At 40.6% G+C, this 23,881-nt stretch overlaps 1 protein-coding gene across 1 annotated transcript in view; it reads left to right on the top strand.

Annotated features, from left to right (window-relative positions):
* Positions 1-23,881, top strand: part of PXDNL (peroxidasin like) — a 348,918-nt gene that overhangs the window by 143,287 nt on the left and 181,750 nt on the right. The gene's annotated exons all lie outside the window — the stretch shown is intronic.

Raw genomic sequence — 23,881 nt, 5'->3', positions numbered from 1 at the left:
AAGTAAAAGCTTTTTAAAAATGAGTCAAATTGAAGACCCTTGCAGTGGGGAAGGGAAAGAGGTATATGAAGAAGGTAGAAGCCACAGAAGCAGATGGCTGAGTGGGAAGGAGGGTAAAGAGAGGCTCATGGTTGACCAGGTGAATGATGGTTATTCCCAGGGCGGAGCACAGAGGGGGCTGGCAGGAGGAAGCATTGCTGTGCCAATGTGAAGGTGCCTGCAGGACACCCAGGTGGAGATGTCTGGTAGGCAGCAGGAGACGCAGGGCTGACCTGGAAGAATAAATGGAAAGTCATCAGGATAGAGAGGTAATGGTGGTCCAGGCACTCTCTGAGGTGACCTGGTCATTATTAGCAACAGCATCTTTAAATTCCCACACCACGCCAAATGCCCCTCACATCACATCACATGTTAGGAAAGAACATATTCGATCAGAGGGATGTGTTGTGTGCCTGGGAATGCAGAGCTTCAGTGACAGGAAGAACAATTATTTAGTGACAGAAATACAGAGGCAGGAGGAGGTTGGATGGAGAAACGATAAAATAGCTCTCCTTAGCTTTTATACCCCAAATGGAAGCTTTCCTTAACTGCTGGACATTTTTTCTCACATCCCTTCTAGATGGATGTATAACCTCAGCTACCATCTGTCACATAACCTTTAGACACTATTGGCTTCATATGTTGAATATCAACATTGGCACTGACCTCGTAGGCTGTCTCACAAAATGAAATTAAAAAAGAAAGAAAGAAAGAAAAAACAGATCAGCTACTTAGTGGTACGGGAAGATTTCTCATTCTGAAACAGAGCTGTTTCTGTTGCTGATATGCTCTGTTATGCCGTCTGTGCCCTGAAGGTGGCACTGTTAACTCGCAGTACCTGCCTCGCCAGCCCCATGCCCAGCTGCAGAGACCAAGAATGCGTCCACCTGTCTGTCCTGGATGATCCAGGACTCCTGTGATTGACACACACACATTGGGAACATTCTGAGGACAGATTATAGTAAAATGATGGCATTTCAGTGACATTTTCATTTCGGTGAGGGGAAAAAAACTATACATGCAAAAAATTTCAGATGGAAAAATTTCTGCAGTTTCAGCAGCATTTCCCCCTAACAAGAACTGTATGAGTGAGCATGCCATTTGAATCACAGCACAGTATTCTGGGTTGGGTTTTCCTCTTTCTTATTTGCCACAACTCCGTTTAACCAGTGTTTGTGTCTTTAGGGCAAATATGTGGGAAGGTTCACAATGGAGTTCTGGCCTGCACATTTCCTGGGTGACGAGCTGTCCCCTGGCCCTGCTATCTGCTTGCCATCATCGCGACCACTGACCACGGACATGCTCTGGTTCCTTCAGTGCTCAGGGGTTGCTCTGCTAAGAGGACAGACAGGCTGCCAGAATCTTCCCTGAGCCAGGATCATTGGTTTTAGGGTTTTTTATTTTTATTTTTATTTATAGCATCAGACTCACCACACTAGAATGTTTTTTATTTTGTCCAGCATTTTGGACTAGGCTGATGCTTTTAGCTGGGACTTGATTTTCCTTCTGTCTCCATGTTAGAACTTTGTTTACCAAAATGGAGGAGGGAAAAGAGATGTTATATTAAGTTGGAGACACGTTTCTGAATGTGTGTGATTACAGATAGAGAGCGAAGCAGACCGAGGGGCAGTGACAAATGTTACATGTGGTAATTACTGGACAGTTGGGTTTTTAGGGTTTGTTAATGCACTTTTCTGTATCGTTTGAATTTTTCTTAACCCATTTATCATTTTAACAGCTTTGTTGAACAGCTATAATTTACATACCATAAAATCTACCCATTTAAAGAATATGTAATCTTCACAAAAATGACAATGCCATTAGAAATCATGAGCGGGTCAGAGGAAAAGTAAATAAGGCTTTGCAGAGCTTTCCTGCACTTTTCCTGTTGTGGGGAAAGTGATGTGTGAAGATTTTAAAGAGATTTTTTTTTTTTTATAAAGGTGACACATAAACTTAGCTAGCAATTTTTAAAAATGGAGAAGCAGTGTTTGCTTTAAAATTGTTCTTCCTTCCTGTTAGTTCTCAGTCTTCTGGGATGGCGCATCATCAGGAAGAGTTCAACACGCCCCTGTTCCAGCAAGGCGAGGGTGTATGAGTCAACAGTTTTAGTGTTTTCTAGGTTGGTTTGGAACTTTTGCATTTCTAACCTTAAGCTTGCTCAAAGATTCCAGAAATCTCAAGATTGCAGTATTGGGTTGGAAAACTCCCAAGAGCAATTTCCTCTGAAATTGTGCTGTTTCTATTTCAGTAGAACAGTGACCACAGAAGAGAATTTGATGATTTCCCATTCTGTAACTAGGCACACACAAAAAGTAAAAGATGCATTTTCCTGACACATTCAAACTGTTCAAAAGATACCTTTTGAAAGATAAGTAAAAAATTAATTGAGAAGTACTTATTTTATAGAAATCTTTTTTTTTAGTTAATGGTGGCGTCATAAGAAAAGTTTCACATCTAAAATAAAAACTGAATTGTATACATTTATGTTTTGTGCTTCACTCCATATTAGGTGGAAAGATTTGCCTAAACTTTGAGATTTGTGATGGTATTTCACAAAGCTTAGAGAAAGAGATTTAGGAAGTGGTTTTTGAAAGCTGTTATAACTGTTTAAATGTATTGCCCTTTTAGAGAAAAAGGAGGCTACCAAGCCAATTGCCAATGACATGCCAGCCATAAAAAATTTATTTCCAAGTTCTACAACATGTTTCTCAGCAAGAACTTTAATTTTTAACTTTAATTTAATAAGATCTACTATTTATTGTATACCTATTATGTGCTTTGAAGTTATCTGTTTTCATTACAAGAAAACAGCTTTTCAGAGGATGAAAACAACTAGATGTCATGTTAGGGAGCATATGTAACAATGTGTCATAACAGGATTGTATTTAAAACTAGGTCATATATCAATTGGTATGACTCCATCATAATCCCTTGGGTGCCATGAGGAACCGAGGTGGCAAATCCCTGTGGATAAGCCCATCGTATGGGTGGTGCCACACAGGCAGTGGGGTGCCCAGATCCTGCTGCAGAGGCCCCGGTTACATGCTTAAAGCATTTATTAAAGGGATTGATCTTGACACAGTTGAGACATGATTCTAACTTTTTTCCCCATCGGTCTCTTTAAACATCATGGAGATTTTCCTTTTCCAGCCCTGATTTCATCTCTGAAAGATCAGAGAATTCTCTGATTTCTTTCAGGGATTAAAAAAGAAATCTTGCCTGGTCTAGTTCAATTTTGAATCAATTAATATTCTTCTGTCATTGCTCAGGCTCACCCCTGGGCCTGAGGGGCCTCCTGTACAAAGGGGAAGATCATGCTTGCCAACCTTAAAGTAAAAGTATGGGAGCCTCCATGATAGCAACTGCAAAAGCAGGTGCAGTTTGCAGTAATACTGGGTTCCTGGGATGATGTTAACTTTCATTTTCCTGAAAGCATTTTCATATCATGCTGGAAGGGACATTGGGCATCATCTAGCTGAATTCTTCTGTGTTTTCTTTGTTTTGTTTTTCAGTTGATACACTTAAGAGCTAAATGTTGAAAAAGAACTAGATACTTGAGAAAGAACTGAATTTCTCAAAATCACAAGATAAGTTAGTAGCAGAACACAATTAGAATTCAGGTTTTTAGACCACAAGTCAGTGATTTTCCCATATGCCACAGATTGTTGGCTATGTTGATGGGATACACAACTTGCATAGAGAGAAAATTTTATTTTCCAAATGTAGTTTACAGCTGCTATTACCAAAAGCATATTAGTAAATAATAGAAGTGGAAAAATCTTATAGATGTTTTACAACATTATATCATAAGTGAGAATATTTTTATATCTATATCACTCAAAAATCTTACTGTCTTAATCGACTTTTCATATAGTATTTCTTTAGACACATCATAGATATTTAACTGTGCTCCTCTTACGCTCTGTTTTTCTTAAACTGCAGGATACTTGGCTGGTTTTTTAATGATAGGTTAAAATAGAATATATACAATTTTAAACTATCATTAAAATAGTTATCTTTCTCTTTTGGTGAAGCTTGATTTCATAAAAAGATATCACTGTTGTAGGTAATTCCATCTCTAGGTAAAGAAACTATATCAGTTAATGGTCTTAAGTTTCCCACAAAGATAAACTATTTTATTAAATGAAAAGAGACTTCTATTATATTCTCTGTTTTTTTGTTTGTTTGTTTGTTTTTTGTTTTTGTTTTTTTTGAGATGGATTTCACTCCTGTTGCCCAGGCTAGAGTTCAATGGCACGATCTTGGCTCACTGCAACCTCTGCCTCCTGAGTTCAAGCGATTCTCCTGCCTCAGCCTCCCTAGTAGCTGGGATTACAGGCATGCACCACAATGCCCAGCTAATTTTTGTAGTTTTAGTAGAGATGGGGTTTCATCATGTTGGCCAGGCTGGTCTTGACCTCCTGACCTCAGGTGATCCACCCACTTCGGCCCCCCAAAGTGCTGGGATTACAGGCGAGAGCCACCGCGCCGGCCTTACATTATCTTATAAGGCCAATTACAATAGAAGAAAATGGACGTATTATATTTTCAATGAAAAATGAACTTCTCTGGTAGTTTGTTCTAGTTTCCTCTACTCTACTATAAGTTTTTCAACGAGTCCTTTAATGCTGGAGCTCAGCGTGCCAGTCTGCCTGTGGGGCGTGGTCATCTTCTCATTTAGACCCATGCTCATTTCATAACTCATTCCACAGACCTGACCCGACGGCAGTTAAAACAGAGAACCCAGAACAAGAGGGACTACAAATACCTTTTTACAGATTTACTAAATAGTTTCTCTTATTTTTGATGATCTTTTTCTGAAAAACATCACTTAGAATATATTATTCCTTCCTATTTGATTCCCATTCCATATAGTCCAGGTTCAATCAACTTGTTAGTTTTAAAGTTTGCACTGTATTTCCTTTTCTCATTAGAATTTTAGAGAACTTAGCAATAAGAAAAATAAAAGATTATTCTCTCAATTTTTTGTATGATGCTCATTCCTTGTTTGTATAGATCCCAGTTTCTGACCTATTTCATTTCTTTCTGCTGGAAGAATTTTCTTAGTTATGTTTATTTTGCCTCAGTTTTTGTTTGTCTGAGAAAGTCTATTTCTCTTTCACCTTTGAAGTCAACTTCACTGGGTGTAGAATTCTAGATTGGCAGTTTTTCCCTTTTAGTATTTTAAATAATTCACTCTGTTTTCTTTCTGCTTGCATGGTTTCTAATGAGAAGTTCAGTGTAATTCTTATCCTTGTTCCTCTGTAGATAAGTTTATCTTTTTTTCTTTTTTCTTTCCTTTTGACTGACTTCAAGGATATCTCTGTCTTTGTTTTTCTGCAGTTTGAATATGTCATGCATAGATGCAGTTTTTGGTATTTATCTTGCTTGGTGTTTCTAAGCTCCTCGGAGTTTTAGCTTGATATTTGAATTTTGGAAACTTTTATTTCCTTTATTGCTTCTATAAAAAAGCCATTGTTTGTTTCTTTAAATATTTATTCTGCCAGTTTCTGTTTTTAACTAGGTACACATCACAACTTTTGCCATTTTCCCACATTTCTTGGATATCTGTTTATTATTATTATTTTAGTTCAGTTCTCTTTGAGTCAACTTTTGTTGACTTTTTTCAAGTTAGCTACTCCTTACTCAACTATGTCAAATATGCTAATGAGGCTGGAGCATTTTTGTTGCTATTGTTTTTGAGTTAAAATATTTTCTTTTTTTTATAGTTTCCATCTCTCTGAGATTATCTATCTAGTCTTATAAGTCATTTACTTTTTCCAGTAAAGACTTTTTTATTTTTATATTTTTAGAGACAGAGTCTCACTCTGTCACTCAGACTACAGTGCAGTGATGCAATCACAGCACACTGTAGCCTCATACTCCTGGGCTCAAGCGATATTTCCACCTCATCCTCCCGGGTAGCTGGGACTGCAGGCAGGAATGCAATGCCTGGCTAATATTTTAATTTTTTTTGCAGAAACAGGGTCATGCTATGTGCTCTGTTGCCCGGGCTGGTGTCAAACTCCTGGCGTCTAGCAATCCTCCCAACTCCGCCTCCTCCCACCCAGCCGAAGTGCTGGGATTACAATCATGAGCCACTGCACCTGGCCTAGTTATAGTTTTTTTAAATTCCCTGTATGATAAATGTCAACATCTTGGTCATGTTGGGTCTGGTTCTGGTGATTGCTTTGTTTCTTCGGAATGTTTGCGTTTTTATGACTTTTGGTATGCCTCTAAGTTTTTTTTTGTTCGAGGGCCAGGAGTGTTGAGCAAGGCAGCAGGTGCTGAGGTATGCAGGCTTCAGTGTGAGGATTTGCATTGCTCTGCAGGAGCTGGGCAGTGTGAAGTTTGTTGGCTGTGAGGGCAGGAGAGTCTCCCGTTTCTTCTGGTGCACCTTGTTTCGCCTCCCCTTTCGGGTTTGGCCTTTGTGATGCTCCTTAGAGCTTTTCTCACTCTGACCCATAGTTCCTGTTCCTGGAGCTTTATTAGCATAGGTGGGAGGACATGGTGGGTGGCCGTCCTCGGATCTTCCGATGAGATGTGGGTCCTCTGGGTGCATGGCGGGCCTGTGTCTCCAGGGTGTGGCTCTCCCGCGTGTTTCCGTCCCTCCTCCTGGTGCGGCGTGGAGTGATTGGCCCCAGTCACTTCCCTGCCCCAGTCCCTTCCCTGTAGCCAGGTTCCAGTCCACATATTCAAAGCGCTCGCCCCTTCTAGAGGGATGGTTTCTTTTCTTTGTTTTACTTATTTTTCTGAGGGAAAACAGAAGGTAGAGTTGGGTTGAAGAGGGGCAGATAGGGCGGGATTTCACTATTGCCCTCTGGCCGTGTTCTTCCCAAGGTTGAGACTTTAATTCTGTGAGGGAGCAGGGCCTGGGCAGACAGCACTGTGATAATTCTTTCCCTTTCCCTGCCGCGTGGGAGGGAAGCTCCCACAGATTCCCCGGCATTCTTTCTGTGGGTCTCAGTGAACTCTTTCTTGGAGGAAAAGCCGGCAGATACCCACAACCGCAGTCCACACTTGGACGCCAGCAACTCCTCCAAATGCCCACCTTGCTGTTCCCCCTAGACTGTTGCATCCTGCGGTGTTCTGCTCTAGGTAAGCAAATCTCAGGTGGTTTTTTTCTGCCTGAAGGTGCCTGTCTTTTCAGATTTAGGGATGACTCACTGCTCTGAGACCTCAGTTCTCTGGTGGGTCCAAAAAAAGTAGTTATTTTCGTTTCGTTGAACTTGTTTTTATTGTAAGGACAGGAATCCTGACTTCCAGTCTCTTGGGATGCCCCAATCTCTCATTATTGTTTACCCCTTGAGAGAATTCACCCTTTCGGCACTTACACAACCATTGCAGTTTTTGTTGTTGATGAACTCTCTTGCTTTATTTTTTGATGAACTCAGTCTTGAGATGTGTGTAACCATTCCAGCTTGAGCCCTTCCATATGATAAGCAATTTATCTTTCCTCCTCTTTCTCCTCTTCCTTGTTTTCTTTTTCTCCATTTTCTTCAGGAAACTTTGTGTTTTTTTTAGATGGCGTCTCACTCTGTTGCCCAGGCCGGAGTGGGCAGTGGCGCAATGTCTGCTCCCTGCAACCTCTACCTCCCAGGTTCAAGCAATTCTCCTGTCTCAGTCTCCCAAGTACCTGGGATTATAGGCGCACACCACCACGCCTGGCTAATTTTTAGTAGAGATGGGGTTTCATCATGTTGGCCAGGCTGGTCTTGAACTTCTGACCTTAGGTGATCTGCCTGCCTCAGCCTCCCAAGTTCTGGGATTACAGGGGTGAGCCACCGCACCCGGCCTTCTTCAGGAAATTCTTGATCACTCTTGTACTTAGATATTATTTATATGTTAGTTTTGTTCTACATATCCAATCTAGATTTTTATCTTACTTTAATTTTTTATCCTACCATCACAGAATTAAAATTACCAATGACAATTTTTACTTGTATTTCTTCTCAAATTCTCAAAATAAGAAAAATCCATCTTATGTCAGTACTTTCACTTTCCTAATGGCCAAATCCATTTCCTATCCCAAAGTTTCCACTTCTGTTTTAAAAAATTTCTGACCAAAATCCTGGAGTCCTTGTTTATTTCCTGTCCCTTTTGTCTTTCATATTAGCCTTTAATTATTTCCTTCCTCCCACCCCTTCTTCCTTCACTTGTGCCTCTCTTCATTAGGTGACATCTGCAATTATCACCTCCCAGGTTTTTCTGCTACCATCATTTCTCCTATCGAGCCCATTCTTTGTGTCTCTGTTAGACTCATCCTCAGCCACTTTCTTTCTCATTAATATGTAATTGCTGCATGTCTCCTACAGTGATGAAATCAGATTCTCTCCCTCTCATTCTCAGGGTGCAGTGTAATCTAACCTGTCAGTCACCTCCTCCTTTTTCTGCAGTGCAGTGAATCCTCTAGTGAGGTTAGTATTATTTTCTGCTATGATTTATGCTATTTTCCCATCACTGACCTCATTCTCATGTTCCTGCCTCTGTAAGAGTTTCTCAGGACACAAATCAAGATTACATTAACATCTTACCTGACAACTTCAGTCCATAGTGATCTCTACCAATGAAAACCCTCAGCTGTATTCCACAGTTTTGAGCATATTATATGTTCTATGCTTGTATGCATATGTATATATATATATATATATGTATATGTTTTATGCTGTGATTGTTTAATGTGCATAGGTTTGATGTGCATAGAAACACTTGATTCTCCCAAGTATTGTGTGCTCCTTGAGAACAGGGACTCTGGCAGTCTTGGCCCAAGAATCAGTGACATGTGCCCAGATGGAGCTCCAGGGCTCTCATAGGCCAGTTGGAAATTCAGCATTGGAATCCGTCTGTGGGTTTACAGAAGTCCTCACAGAAGTTCTTATTCAGGAGGTATGAGAGTTAGCCATTTCCTTTTTATTTGTGCTTCGAAAAGATTAACATGTTAAAGAAGTCTATGATAAAAACAAAACAAGATACACTGACCCTGACGTTAGGAAGAACACTGTGAAGAAACAGTAGCCTTAAAGAGGTTTGTTAGAGACACAGCCTTGCTATTATATGAAGATAAATTAAGGAACTAACTACACCAAACAGAAGCAATCTGTTAAAGTCAACATTAATCACACCGAAAAGTACGTTTCATTTGATTTTACACCCAACTATAAAGAAATAGAGTGGAGAACAAAAACAACTCTTTGCCTTTAGCTGTTAATTTAGAAGGGCTAAAAAAATAGTCATTAATATTTTATTGATTAGATGCTGATCTTCACAAACAGGAAGCAACAGTTACAATGTACTAGATTGCAATTAATCTCGGCTCTCCCTCTGAAGCTAGTTGAAAGCTTGTCACCAGTTAGGAAAAAGAACAAGATCATATAAAATTATCCCTTGATAAAACATATAAGAGGCAATTACACATATAATAGTGTTATCATTCATCTTTGATGTGCCATAGAATGCTAGTATGTTACATTTTATTTTGCACTGGCATTTTAGAAATAACAAACCTACTGCTCTGGCAAAGAAGCTAGACCAAGTCTTAGAAAGCATGAGCAAGACATAGTCAATTGTGTCTACAATGGATAGGAAAAGGTTCTATTACTATTTTAGCACCCTGAGCGTTATTATATATACCATTATTATTGGTTTTAAACTTGAGTACAGTAAAAGCACTTTGCACAGTATACACTAATATTTTCTTCAGAAAGTACTTCAATATATTTTAGTATATTTTGATTATGATATGGCATCTATATTTCATTGCTATAAAACAATGGTTTTCTATTAGAGTTTTATGTAAGAATCACCTGGAGAATTTCTGAAAAATAACACTGCCTGGGTATCACCCAGCCCAATGAAATCAGAATCTCTCAGGGTGGATACTTGATAAAAAATCTAAAAAATCTAGATTTTTTAAAAAAGTTATCCAGGCAAATATAATATTCAATCAGAGCTGAGCATCAGTAGTGAAAGGTTACAATGAATTGAAATAAATCATTACTAGTGTTCTACTTATTTGTTTTATAGTTTTCCTGAAAAGAAAGTAAAAGGAAGAATATACAGAACATGCTAAAATGAAATAAAAGGTGGATAATTAGAACTTCTGATAATTGGGGTTAATAATAAATAGGAATTAATAGTGTCAAGCTCTATGGCTTGCTAGCTTCTAATTCTTTTATTTATCAGGCTTTGGTGTTGAAGTAGGACCTCAGAGGCATTTTAACTCTTTTAGGCAGGGAGCATCTATTAAATGCATAATTTATACATCTTAATTGGTCCCTAGTGTCAGGAAACAGTTAAAGGGGCCCTGGCAGCATTTTACTACCAAGGAATGATTTACGATGTAGCCAATGGCAAGAACAGAAAGGACTGTGTGACTTGAGGCAAGTTATATCATTTCTTTGTATGTCTCATCTCATTCTGGCAGATGAGAATAATATAGCACTCTCTAGAAAATGCTAATATTGTAAAACTAATTTTGTCTAGAAATATACTGGGATAGAATGTCGATTTAAAGTAAAATAAAGCGCCATGAACAAACCCTAATTACTTATCATGGTGGATTTTCTGACTATCAATCCTCTTACTTTGAAGGAGAAATACAAATGAAAGTATATTCTTGGAAAGGCTGTAATTTGTGTCTGTCAAAGCCAAGATACTCACAGAGGCTCAGGCTTAAATACCAGTTTATCTGCTCTACAGGCCAAGTGAAAATTCTTTCTAGAGTTGACTTGAATTTGTGTTTCTAATCAAAAGTGGCTGTGCTATATTTTCACAATCAGGGCTCTGCTTTTCACCATGCATATTTTACATAAATTGAATAGAAGAAATATAACATGTTTCTTTGATTTAAATTATAGGATGTTGTTACTCATCTCAGAATGATCTTTGTAAATATAAAATTTGTTTTTGAAAGTTACATAATTTTATTTCAACAGAGGCTTTAATAATATCCTTTAAAAGTCAGAAACACAGAAAAAAATCCACCCAAAGCTGAAGCTATATCCTTTCAATTGTTTTATTATTGAAAATATGTCTTCTTATACCTCAGTTATGATTCGAAATTGAAATTTCACCCCCCAGAGGCTTATAAAGTTACTTAGAGGGTTTTAAAAACTACTATATATCTTTATTAATATAAAAACTTGAACCAGATGAGTACTTTAAAATCTTGTAAAACATGAAATTAGGAAAGAGGAAAAAACTAATAGAAATCTGATATCAAAATGATCACAATTATTGTGACAATCTGTACTTTGTGCTTTGTATGTCTATATATGAGAATATTTCACTCACACCCATGAAACTTCCAAAAGATTGTTATTTCCACTTGTGACAAGTAAGAACATTAGCTCTCAGGGAGTTCTGATTACTTTCCAGAGATCAGACAAATCAAGCCAAGAGCTTATTCTCTCCCCTGTGGGAGGAGACTGACAGTCCATCAATCCCGTGAGATGTTCACGAGGGAGGACAAGAGGAAGAGAAAATGAAGGCAAGGAATGTGTTTTCCTCACAGCTCCCAAGGACTTTTGCCATGGACAGGGAAGAGAAACATCTAAAGAAGCATCCGCAGTGCGCTTGGGTACATGTTTAGTGGTGTGTGTCAAGAGTGCCTGGAGAACATGGATGCCGGGCACTTTGTTTCCAAGTCAGCTTCCCAGAACTATCAGGTATGTGTTCACAGTGGGTTCCTTCTCCACCTCTCGACAATGCCTCCACCCCTGGAGCCTCACAGCAGCACAGACCAGCTAGGGTGTGACCTGCCCCCTGGAACCCTAGCGTCTGTGGATGATCTCCCCCTGCTCTTCCATCTAAGCTCTCTTCCACTGAGCCCCTGAAGAGCCTGCAAGTCCATGACCAGGGTGCTTCCATATCACCCCGATTGTCCCTCACTGTCCTTGCCCCCTTCCCTCCTCAGCAGGCATCCACCTGGGGGCTTCAACACTGAGGTTCTCACACCCCTGTAAGGTGAGGCTAAGCTCTGGCGAGGACGCAGCCTCCTCCTGGCTTCACGCTGCTGTTTGCATCTAGTGTAACTTTAGGTCTAATTCTCTTTATTCTTTACTATGTATTTCTCTGCTTAAGACAATGTCATGATGCTTCAGACCAAAGTTTCTCCAAGTATGTTTCTCCAATGTGTATGTTATGAAATGGGAATTTTGCACAGAGCAACAATGATTGTGGGGATGAAAAGGACATTGGCTTGTCTCAAATGCCTCTTTTCTTCAATACTTTGGTTTCTGGAGGTCAGTGTGGGGATGCAACTTTCTCCCATTTCCAGGGCTGTATTTATTATGTCTCTGGGATTTCCATCAAGCCCCAGAGGGTCTTGCTCAGTTGCTTGGACTTTGTGGAGTGGCATAGTGGATGTGGGCATGGACATACTTAAGTGGTGTCATTTGCTCAAAGTATTGAACAGGGGGTTCAGGAGCACCAACTGATTTATATTCTGCCTTCCTTTGTCAGTCCTATGTATTGGAAGGCATTTAGATTGTACTATTGGAAGATGCTACCTGAAGGATTGGTGCATTACAGATAATTATATCATAAACATTTGAATTATCAAAACATGTGAATTTTCATAATATAGTATTGAGTCTGCTGCCCTGCGTCTTAAATGTTGCATTTGGAAAGCTTCATCCAGGGATGGTTCCGTATATAGCAACCTGACACTTTCTATTACATCTGAAATTAATGATTTAAAAGGAAAGAAATAAGGATTGCAATTTGGAAATATGTTTGCTGACTGAAACAATTGAGTCTTTTTTGCAATTTTATTCATTAACTATTTCATACAACTATCATTATGGTTTTGTCCTAGTATCTTTCCCTTCCCTATTATCCTCTAAATGTTAAAAGCCTACTGTTAGTTTATTTCTCATGGCTCCAGCTGAGATAAAAGCCATTTATTCTCAATGCAATGCAAATATGCTCAGGATTTCAAGCATCAACCAACTTCCTCAGTGAGGAATAGAGCTCCGCGTTCTTCTTCAATAACTGTAAGGGGTTCTATTCATGGCAGAATGTCCTCCTCTAATTTGTATATGGCTTACATCCAGAAGTGAAATGTAAAACAAAACCATTGTTATGGAAATAGAGGAGAAACAATATTCATTTATGGTCAGGTTTGGTTAAAGCTGTGTCTAGTTCTCTCTGAGGTGTAAATCCCCAGGTGACAATCAACTACGTCTACGTCTGGAAACTGGTTTTATGGGTTTAATTGGGAGAGTCTTCCAGGCCAGAATATTTAGAACATTGTAGAATTTTATAGTTGGTTAGACTCTTGTGGAGCAAACTTAAATATAACTTTTTACAGTAGATGCATTTACAAAAGTGAATTTGAGTTTCTAAAGCCGATTTAGAATAAAGGAGGAAGGCATGCATGCATGCCAATACTAATCTATAGTGTGTTGTTCTCTGTCACTATTGTGAGAAAATATATTTATAGAAAATGTTTCAATATTGTGCATCAGTGACCAATGCTAATTTTTCTGTAACTTTCATTATAGCTTCATTCTCTTTCTTATTTAAAAGTTTCTGTTGTTGTAGTAATCAAATGCCATGCTTGTCTGAAGTCACAAAAAGAATGCAGTAAGGTTGCATTGGTGTGCGAGCTGAGGCTTCTTCTGGTCCCTTGCACAGTGTGACTCATCTTCCCCTGCTACTAAGATGTGGGCCCACCACCTTCATGCTCGGGGTGGCCCTGAAGCAACTTTCACAAGGCACAGTGCAGGGCATGTCAGTGCTGACCTCTTGTACTTCCCTTTCCTCACTGCTTCCATCCTCAGACTGTTTATGCCCAGGCCCTGCCTGCAAGTGCACAGCCTCACCTGGAGAGCAGCACAGCCTCACCTGTGGGCATCAGCCTGCATCATGACTCCTCCACCCCACCCACCACTTGTTCATCTCCCCTCTGCAACCAGGTCTTCAACACTGCTGCTAGCTAGAGTCCTGTTTTGTTTGAACGAATCTTAGCTTCCTGATGGTTATGTACAATTGATTTTGTTTGTATGAAAACTCAAGAAGCAGAGGGAAAGGTGGATCTTTCCACAGCATGCAGGCACAGACCCTTCCAGGATGCCTTCCTTGCCTTATAATTGGAACAGAACCTAGGTTGGGCTGCTTGCCTCTTGAGAGTTGGTGGGAGGAAAAGCAGCTTTATTCAAGAGCCAGCAAACTGAGAAGATGGCAGACTAGTGTACTAAGTAACCATCTTAAGTCAGTATAGATTTCAGACTCTTTTTTATGTTAAGGGAAGCAGGGTGGGGAGGAGGGAATTGAGATCAAGAGTCACGTGATTGTGACTGCAGCCATCTGGGCACCAGCGAGGGTCCAAGAAGGTTGGAAACTTTGTCCTTGGCCAGGTCATAGTGCTTTTGTAAATCTTCAACAAAACATCATTAGTTGTTTACATACTTCCCCTTTAATCCCAGAGTTAGCTTCAAAAACTACATGTGGCTGTTTCTGCATTTTATCTCAGTGCTCTAAAGTTATCCTAGCCTACATGCAGGATTGGGTAAAGACCCCTTAAACAAAAATGGAGTGTGTTATATTCATTCATTTCCCTGTTACAGAATCAATGCCGCCATCTCCCTTTTTCTATATTACTCTTCCAAAGAGATCTTCACTTTATGGCTGAGAGGGGGACGTATTGGAATATCTCCTCCTTTGTGATCAGGTCCTTCTTCTCTGATTTCTTTCTGTGCTTCTCTCACTTCTTAGAAATCCCACCATCCGTGTCATGTCAGGTCTACTACTTACCCCTGTCCTCATATCTCAGGAGGCTCAGTCTTTGCTCCTCTTCACACATTTATTTCCTCCCCTGGATCTAACTTTGTTGCTCTCTTTTCTTCATGGCAAGAGTTCTGAAATTTCTACATTATGCTGCCCTTCTCTGAAATACCCTATACTTGTTCCGTTTTCAAAATGTCAGTAGGTGTATAAATTGTGCACACCTGCCCACTTGAGTTTTTTTTTTATGGGAATGGTTTCAGAGGGAGCGGTCTGATCTGACGAGCATTGTTCACGGCCACAGTGCCATAAAATCATGGCGCATGAAGGAGATGTCAGAGCAGGCAGCCATTCCTTTGCTTTTAAAAATTCAACTGAAATCTTTTAGCCAGTAACTTGGCTGGATGATGGGGGCATTCAGGTTCAGGGCTGAGAAGAAATATAGCAGATACAGTATACTGGGGAAGGGGGCTTTACCTTCTCCTTTTCTTGTGTTTTTCTCACATTTCTTCTCAAGCCTACTGTACCCATGAGAGGGAGCATTGCACTCTTCATCCTGGGCGTTTATCCCCCTTCTCGGGCACTTCTCCCTAGAAAGGGGGGAGTGCATTTGATTGGTTGGTGATTGATATCCCTGGATCAGGGTGGCTCTGCGGTGACCTCAGTCATCCTTTTTCTGCCCTGCCTGCCTGAATCTGGCCTGCAGCCCCCTCCTTGCAACTGGTCAGTGAGTGCCTTTGGAGTACATACTCCAGGCCCTGCATATCTCTGTACATAAGCTTGGGAAGGGGACCCGATGATTTTAATTTGGAAGCAGGAAGTAAGAGTCCCTGTGCTGACCTCAGCACCAACCTAGTTGTCCATTCCAGTGTTTCACAAAGAGGCCTGCATTGGGAGTCACTTCTCCATCAGCAACCAGCCCCTCTATTATTATATTGCTCTATTGTATGCTCTATTAACTCTGGAGGGAAGGAGGCCAAATACTGCTAGCCCCTGTCTAAAGTTCTAAGCCATAAGGATTTTCTCAACCTCCTCTGTTCTCTAGATGCCTTGGACTTCTGCTATGTATCAGGAAGGTGCTAGGTGATTTTTACAGATGATCTGCAATCTTCCACTGCCCTGGCATGAAGTATCATCAGCCACAGCATCACAGAATGATTGAGGGGTCAAATAAGAAGATGAGTGCAGGCCTGCATGTGTCCAGTGCTGAAGCTTCTCTTGCCCCATCCTGCCCCTGTAAAAGCCTCTGGGATCCATTTCTGCATTTTCTCTTGGGATTATCTCTGCTTCACATGAGACCCGCTGCCTCATTTCTTCTTTCCTAGACCACGATAGCATCCTCATAGCTAACACATCCCTTGATCTGTTCCATTGTACCACCTTTGACCGAATTGTGACCCTAAATTGCAGCACTGACAACATCAATTTCCTGAGCCTGAAACCCTTTAATTAGTGCTTAAAAAAATACAGACCAGCCCCTACATATCTCAGTGTTCACAGGCAAACACAGTAATGTTTTTGCCTATGTTGGCTAAGCTGGTCACAAACTCCTGACCTCAGATGATCCACCCGCTTTGGCCTCCCGAAGTGCTGAGATTACAGGCGTGAACCATAGTGGCCAGCCCCAGGAATCTTAAATTCCAAAATATCACCCGATGAGCCTCAGGTCTCCTGTGCTTCTTAGGTCATGTTTCAGGCCTGCCCTCATGGGATGGTTTTATCTCATCTAAAATCTATCCATGCCTTCCAGATTTAAGTCCCTCTGCATGTGGCCTATAGTTCCTTTCCTTTGTGTGCTTTGTCCTATGCTCCTGCTGTACTTTAGATTCAAATATGAGCCAACCTCAGTGTCTATTTCTTTATTTCTGCTTTCTACTCCACTGTGTTGGAGGAAACCACAAAATCACAAGGCTGTACTATTTTGAGTCACAACAAACCCATCTCGAATTTCAAGTAGATCCTCAAATAATTCAATTTTTCCAGAAACTCATGTTTGGTAAGAGGAAGTCTTAGCATGATCTTCTAGAACTAGGTGAGATGAGTTTCTCAGTAAGATCATGCTCTCGATGCGTCAATAAAGGTGAAAACTAAAACTTGACCATGGTGTAGCAATGACAAGGAGCACAATGGAACTCCTTCTCTCGCTGGCTCTGTGGACTCTTCCCAATGTGCCTTTCTTGCCTTAGATCCAATACTCCCCCTACGTTTCATAGGTGACTTGGCCTTCTGCCTTTCTAGAACCTTGTGCTAAGGGTCTGTTGGGCATTATCTCTGATCTTGCAGCAGCCCTGCAATATAGATAATATTGTCATTTTTCAGTTTTAATGGGTGTCTTTTGCATGCCAAAACTCTTTTAGTATCTGGGCTGTGGCACTAAACAAAACATAAAATCCCTGACCTTGAGGGACCTGCTAACATTCTAGCAGGGAAGGCAAGCTTTAAAACTAATAAATGAACAAGCATATTGCATAGTACAATGCAAGTTTTTGGCAAATATTTAAATCGGTATATACACACACACATATATATGTATATATATACATATACGTGTGCGTGTATGTGTGTGTGTGTGTATATTTATGTGTGTGTGTGTGTGTGTGTATATATATATGCAGAACCAGGGGAGGGAGGGGTTGAGAAGTGCCAGGACGTGGGAATGTGGTTGTAATTTGAAAAAGGAAGGGTCACAGTTGGGCTCATTGAGTGGGTGGCATTTGAGCAAAGGCTTGGTGGGCAGGGAAGGAGACACATGCATGCCAGGGAGGCACAGCGCAGGCAGAAAGGCAACCGCTGCTAACACCCTAAGTTAGGAGTGAGCCTGGCATGCGAGAGCAACAGCTTGAATGCTGATGTGGCTGGAGCAGAGAGACAGGCCCAGTTAGCAAAGAACTGTGTAGATCAGAGGAACAGATTTGATTTGTATCACTGTGAGCGATGTGCATTTTATTCTGAGTGAGCACTGGAGGGTTTTGAAGGACAGTTGTCATGCCTGATCCAACAGGCCTTATAATGGTCACTCTGATTTCTGTGTTTCTTGCATTCTTCTTTATAAAAATGTATTTGACAAATAAATGTTGTATATATTTATAATGTACGACATGATGCTTAGATACATGTATACATTGTGAAATGGCCAAGTCAAGCTAATTAACCTATGTCTTACCTCATACGCTTATTGTTTTGTGTGTGTGGTGAGAGCATCTAAAATCTCCTATCTCAACAAGGACGGCTATGTAGACAATAGGCTATGGCCTGGCAAGGGTGGGGGACCAGTTGGTTGCTTTGCTGTACACTAGGCCAGAAGTGGTGTGGCTTCAGAGTAAGGAGGCAGTAGGGTAGGTTTGGGATGGGTGCAGCATCTGGATCTCTTTTACAACCAACCACTTAGATGTAGGATGTTGGAGAAAGAAAGAAGTCAAAGGAATTACCGAGATTCTTGCCCTAAACAACTAGAAGGAAGTGTGGTCCTCAGCTGAGATGGACATGCTGGGAAGTGGGCATGAAGACTAATCAGGACTGCAGATTTGCACACACCAAGTTTGAGTTGTCTACTAGGCAGCCACATGGGCATGGGGCTGGCAGTAGGGCATGGGTCTCCAATGTAAGGCGGCGGTGAGGGCTGGCTGTGCAATGTGGGTATCTTTGGCACCTGAAAGTGCTCATGTTCCTGGTACTGGATGCTGTTGAGTTTGGCTGGAAAAAAGGAGAAGCCTCAGGACTCAGCCCCAGGCACTCCAGTCCAGGAGGCTGGGGAAAGAGAAGGAAGCAGTGAAGGGCCCTGAGCAGGAGGTCCCTTGAGGTGGGAGAGGATCTGGGAGGATGGCATCCTGGAAGCCAGGGAAGAACATGGCAGGGAGAGGGACTAACCGACGCATTCCAATGCTGCTGAAAATCCACTAGGGAAAGGACTAAGAAGTCAGTCCCAGCTTTAGCAGCAATGATCAAAAGGAGCTGAGCTCCTTGTCCTGCATGACGTAGCCACAATTCAAAATTCACACCCCTATTTTTCTTTTCTACATTTCTCTTACATTTCACAGTTGACTTTGCCTTTTACCTTAAGGGGAAAATTGAGGGCAAAGCTAATAGACCTCTCACTAGCTTTCCTTGTGACAAGAGACAATTGTGAGTTAGTGCCCATTTCCTTTGTTCCAGCCTGTTTCACTGGGACACATTCCTGCCTCCTTTTTACAGTCACATTTTCCAATAGCCCTTTCGGTGCCATCGAGTACCATTGGTCCTGTGCAGGGTCTTCCTCACTTTGCTTCTATTAATTCTTTCCCCTTCTTATTTGGCACCCCTTTAATAGTTTGCTATCATTTCATTTTTCTAGGATCCTTTGAAAAAGCTCTTGCAGCCTTCAATTGAGGCTCCACATGGCAGGCATCGTCACCACCACTCCTTCCTGCTCAGAAAATAAAGCAGGCTGTAGCTCAGGTGTTTCTCAACCTGGCACTGTTGACATTTTGGGCTTAGTAATGTTGTGGGGCTGGCCCAGGTCATGTAGGATAGGACGTTGAGCAACACCCTGGTCCCTACCCACTGGAGGCTAGTAGCACCACCACCTCCAGCTGCGACAACTAAAAGCATCTCCAGACATTGCCAGATATTCCCTGGGAGGATGGAGGGGGACAAAACAAAATCATCCTAAGCTGAAAACCACTGCAAACCATTGCTCTAGCTGGAGTCTCTCTCTAGCTAACTTCCAGTCCTTTGTTTGCATAGCTGCTGGCAATGTTGTAAAATAAAAATTTCACTTAGAAATTTCATTTCTTTAAATCTTGTCATGTGTCCTTATATCTTTAAGGTAAAGTTCAAATCACCTTGTTGAGCACAAAGGAAATGTGTGATTCAGTTCCTGCCCAAGTCCATCTTTCCAGAGTTCTGCAGGCACCCAGTGCTTCTGTCCCGCTCAGCTCCTTACTGTTCTGTGCAAGAGTCCTGCATTTTCATGTCTCTGCACTTCACATACATTTGTCTCCCCACTTTCTACACTGTCTTTTCTCTTTTGCACCTAGGTCAGTACTGTTTGTCCACAAAAGTTAGGTAGAGAATCCTTTTCTTTGTATAACCTTTCTTTATCTTTAAATCTAATGTAGATATTTGGATTCTCATGGTATTCCTTGCATCCCATTATTATAATAAGTATTCTACAAGACTGTGGTCATTGATTCCTTGTATTTTACCACTCACCTAATTCCAGTCTCTGAGAAGGTCAAGGATCTTGTCTCACACTTCACAGGCACTCAATAAGTACTTATTAACGTTTTAATATACTAAAGGAGCCAGAGGAATGAAGTTACATCTGACACAAGCAGTCACTAAGTCCTTAATGGAAAAAAAAGTACTGTTGAGCTTAAATGGGTGAGAAAACACTTTAACTGTTAGACACTATGAAAAAAATCGGAGAGATTCCAGAGATAATGAATTTGGTTAGAGGGTGCTCAGACTTATGAGGGAGGGAAAAGTCACAGGTTGGCACTGAATCTTGAAATGCCTTGAATTCCTGCTAAAGACAGTGAGAAGACATTGATGATCCTTAATAAAGGGGATGGTCTAATCTGCATTTTTTCAGGAAGAACCACCAAATAATTCAACCTAGTGTAGATTGGAAAGAAGAGACTGGATTTACATGGAACATTTATAGCTATTAGTTCAGGCAAAAAGAGGCAGAGATTGAAAAAGAGTGAGAAAGATTTTTCATAACTCTCAACCATACTGTATCTAAACTATTGTAGAAACATGGCTTTTTCTGTAACTAGTCTTTTTTTTTTTTTTTTTTTTTTGAGACAGAGTCTCACTCTGTCACCCAGGCTGGAGTGCAGTGGTGCAGTCTCGGCTCACTGCAACCTCCGAATCCCTGGTTCAAGCGATTCTCCTGCCTCAGCCTCCCGAGTAGCTGGGATTACAGGCACGCGCCACCATGCCCAGCTAATTTTTGTATTTTTAGTAGAGACGGGGTTTCACCATGTTGGCCAGGATGGTCTCAATCTCCTGATCTCGTGATCCGCCCGCCTTGGCCTCCCAAAGTGCTGGGATTATAGGCGTGAGCCACTGTGCCCAGCCTTTTTCTGTAACTATTCTAATTTAGGATTGAAATAACTTCCCAAAGAGTGAAGCTTGTGCAGTATGATTTTTAACTGGTTTTAACTCTTTAAGAATAAATATAATTCTCTTTATAATGAATTTTGGTAGAATACACTGTTATTGACTTTAGCACAGCATGCAAATGAGATGCTGGAAAGCTTTTCTCTGGAAACTAACAGATTATGATAATTCAGTCAATTTTTCCTTTAAAATCAGTTGAAATAATTTACCATGCTCTGAAACAAGGATCTTCATTCAGATGTTTAATTAATTCCTGAATGGTATGAATAATTTGTTGGTGTAATAGATAATTCTTGCTTGCTATTGTGCAATGAAGCTAAAGCGTGCCTATTTTAATCTTAGCTGAGATTATTATACAGAAAGTTTGTGTCATCTCAATGCACCCAGCCTGTGGATGTGAGGCAGGACATGGTGGATCTCCAAGCCAGCTGTCAGCAAACTGCTTTTCCTCTGAGCTCTTTTTCATGTGCTAGGATTGTTGACATCTTATATTCAATATCCCCTGTATTGCAGGCTTCAGATTCAGATGTCCTTAGCTTATGTTACACACATATAGACACATGCAAAATTACATACACAGACACACAGAGACACTCTGGTGTGCAGCCTCCTTCTACCAACAGTACTCCTTTTTTCTTTACAATCTCATGGATTTTGAGAAAATAAAAAGCAGCCACTTTGTACAAAAAGGTTGAGAACATTGACCGTATATGCTATTTTGATTGTGCAGTTAGATACAGATAAATATAGTGTTTTTCTCCCCATCTCTGCTCTTGCCTTAGATCGGGGTTGCCAAGGTGATCATACGGCACAGAACATTTGTTTTTATGTGGCTCAGTGAGTTCACGCTGAAAGCTAAAGCGATACCAGCAACTTCTCACACTGAGAATCATTCTCTCTCTATTATTTTTGTTGTCATTCTCTGACCACATGTTCTCGCTCTGCATGTTTTAAAGATCATAGGAAGATTTTTGTCCTCACTTTGGTGGCCTGATACCTCGGGGTGGTTGTGTAAATAAATATTTATTCAGATAAGAGATGTCAAATGTGTTGTCAGTGCTCACAAAAATGTGTGATTCAAACATGTCCCTTTGGAGTGAGATGGATTCTCTTGGAGAAGCCCCAGGAAGACTTTGCTAGATGCCCTCTAGGTTCATTAGTGCTCAAGGATTCTACAAAGTTTTAGGAGATACAATTAAACATACATTATGACAGAGCTTACTAAAGTCAGACTTGTGTAAATGTTTGGGACGGTTCTTCCCCAAGGAAATGTAATGCCATTATAGATTGTTGAGCTGATATTAACTCAGAAAGCTTTTATTAGGGTTCATACTCCCATCTTTTGCTTTATACCATAGAACATATGAAAAGTTCAATGTCTTATCCTCACGTTTGCAAAGACAATGCTCATGCAAAAATACTGGCTGGTCATTCATTCTTTCAGTGATCAACTATGTACTGACTATCTATTTGTCAAACTCTGCTAAGAAACTAGGGATGTGAATATTACTTTAAATCAGATATGATTTCTGTCTTCATGGATCTTAGAGTTTAGTTAGGGCAGACAGACATGGATTACATAATCACTCAAATATTACATTGCAACAGTACAATGCTGGGTAAGCCCATAACAGGGGGATTTGACCAGGAGCTCAAGGAAGGCTTTCCAAGGAAAGAGCACAGTAAGATCTGAAAACAGGTCCAGAATTACCAGGCAAGAAGGGTGGGAAGGTTTACTGGGCTACAAAGACAATCATTCAGAGACTGCTGTAGGCAGGAGTATGGCAGGTATGTGGCTGGGAGGAGGCCAGAGCACTGGGATTGAGGTAGAGCAAGAAGGGGATAAAGTGGATACTGGAAGGGCATTTACAGGCAAGACCAGGCTGGAACTTGGGCTCTGTTAAAAAAATTCTGTCTTTATTTCTATAGAAATTAAAAGCCATTTAAGGGTCTTATATTTCTATTGAGGGTAGACCAGATAGATGTAGGCAGACCAGTTTGTTCTTGTATTTTAGTAACTGAGGGTATAGTTTGCTCTAGTGTGGAAGTAGTGGGTAAGAGGAGAATGGAATACATTCAAGAGATATTTAGGAGGCAAAATGAAAAACGCAGAATTGGGTAAGATACAGGGAGTGAGGGAGACAGAGGGATCATTGCTAGTTTTCTGAGTTGTGCAAATAGATACACAGCAGTGCCATAAATTGAGACAAGCAAAAATGGAGGACAGCCAGTATGGTGAAGGAGGATCCTGGGCTGGGTTTCAGACATGTTGGATTTGAGGTTCCTTGAGACATCTAGATGATATTTTAAGAAGACATTGGGTGCATGAATTTAGGTCCTAGAGGTAAATTTGGGTTGGATATGTAATTTGTAGGTCTTCTGCATAGAGATAATAATTGAAGCCATGGATGTTGATGAAATCATCTGGGGAAGCTAAGTATGAATCAACATGACATGACAATGGCAATAATTTCCTGCCTGCTTTAAATAAAGGGATAACTAGTAATTCATTTACATATAAACTTTATGAAGTGACTTAAACAGATTTAAAATCCTCTCAAGTAATCATTCATATTTATCTACCTGCAATAGATATCCAAAAATGGCAGGGTTATCCACAGCCTAGAAAAATAAGATGTAGGAGAGGATAGTCTTGCTATCTTATCAAGGCACAGAAGGGAGTGGAGATCAAAGCTGACTCCCTCCTTATTTGAATCTGCTAAAGCCATCACATAAATCAAACACATATAACCTAAAACATCCTACTGCTTTAAATTGGCTTAAAGTTTTAAAAATTTTTGAAAAAGATTTTGTTAGAAAATTTGTCAAATCATATGGACACAAAACTTAAATATGCTTGCACTATAATCAACAGAACTCTCTGGGTTGTTTTACTTTCCTGCAAGGAACAAAGTCTACTTACATGCGTTTTTCTCATTCATTAGTAGTGAATTCCAATACCAGTTGCTTACCCTACTGTGTATTAGATTGAAGTCCAGCAGAAAAC

This window comes from Pan paniscus, chromosome 7 (genome assembly GCF_029289425.2).
Source record: "Pan paniscus chromosome 7, NHGRI_mPanPan1-v2.0_pri, whole genome shotgun sequence".
Taxonomy (NCBI): domain Eukaryota; kingdom Metazoa; phylum Chordata; class Mammalia; order Primates; family Hominidae; genus Pan; species Pan paniscus.
Note: the sequence above shows the minus strand (reverse complement) of the source record. Positions and strands in the feature narration are given on the sequence as shown.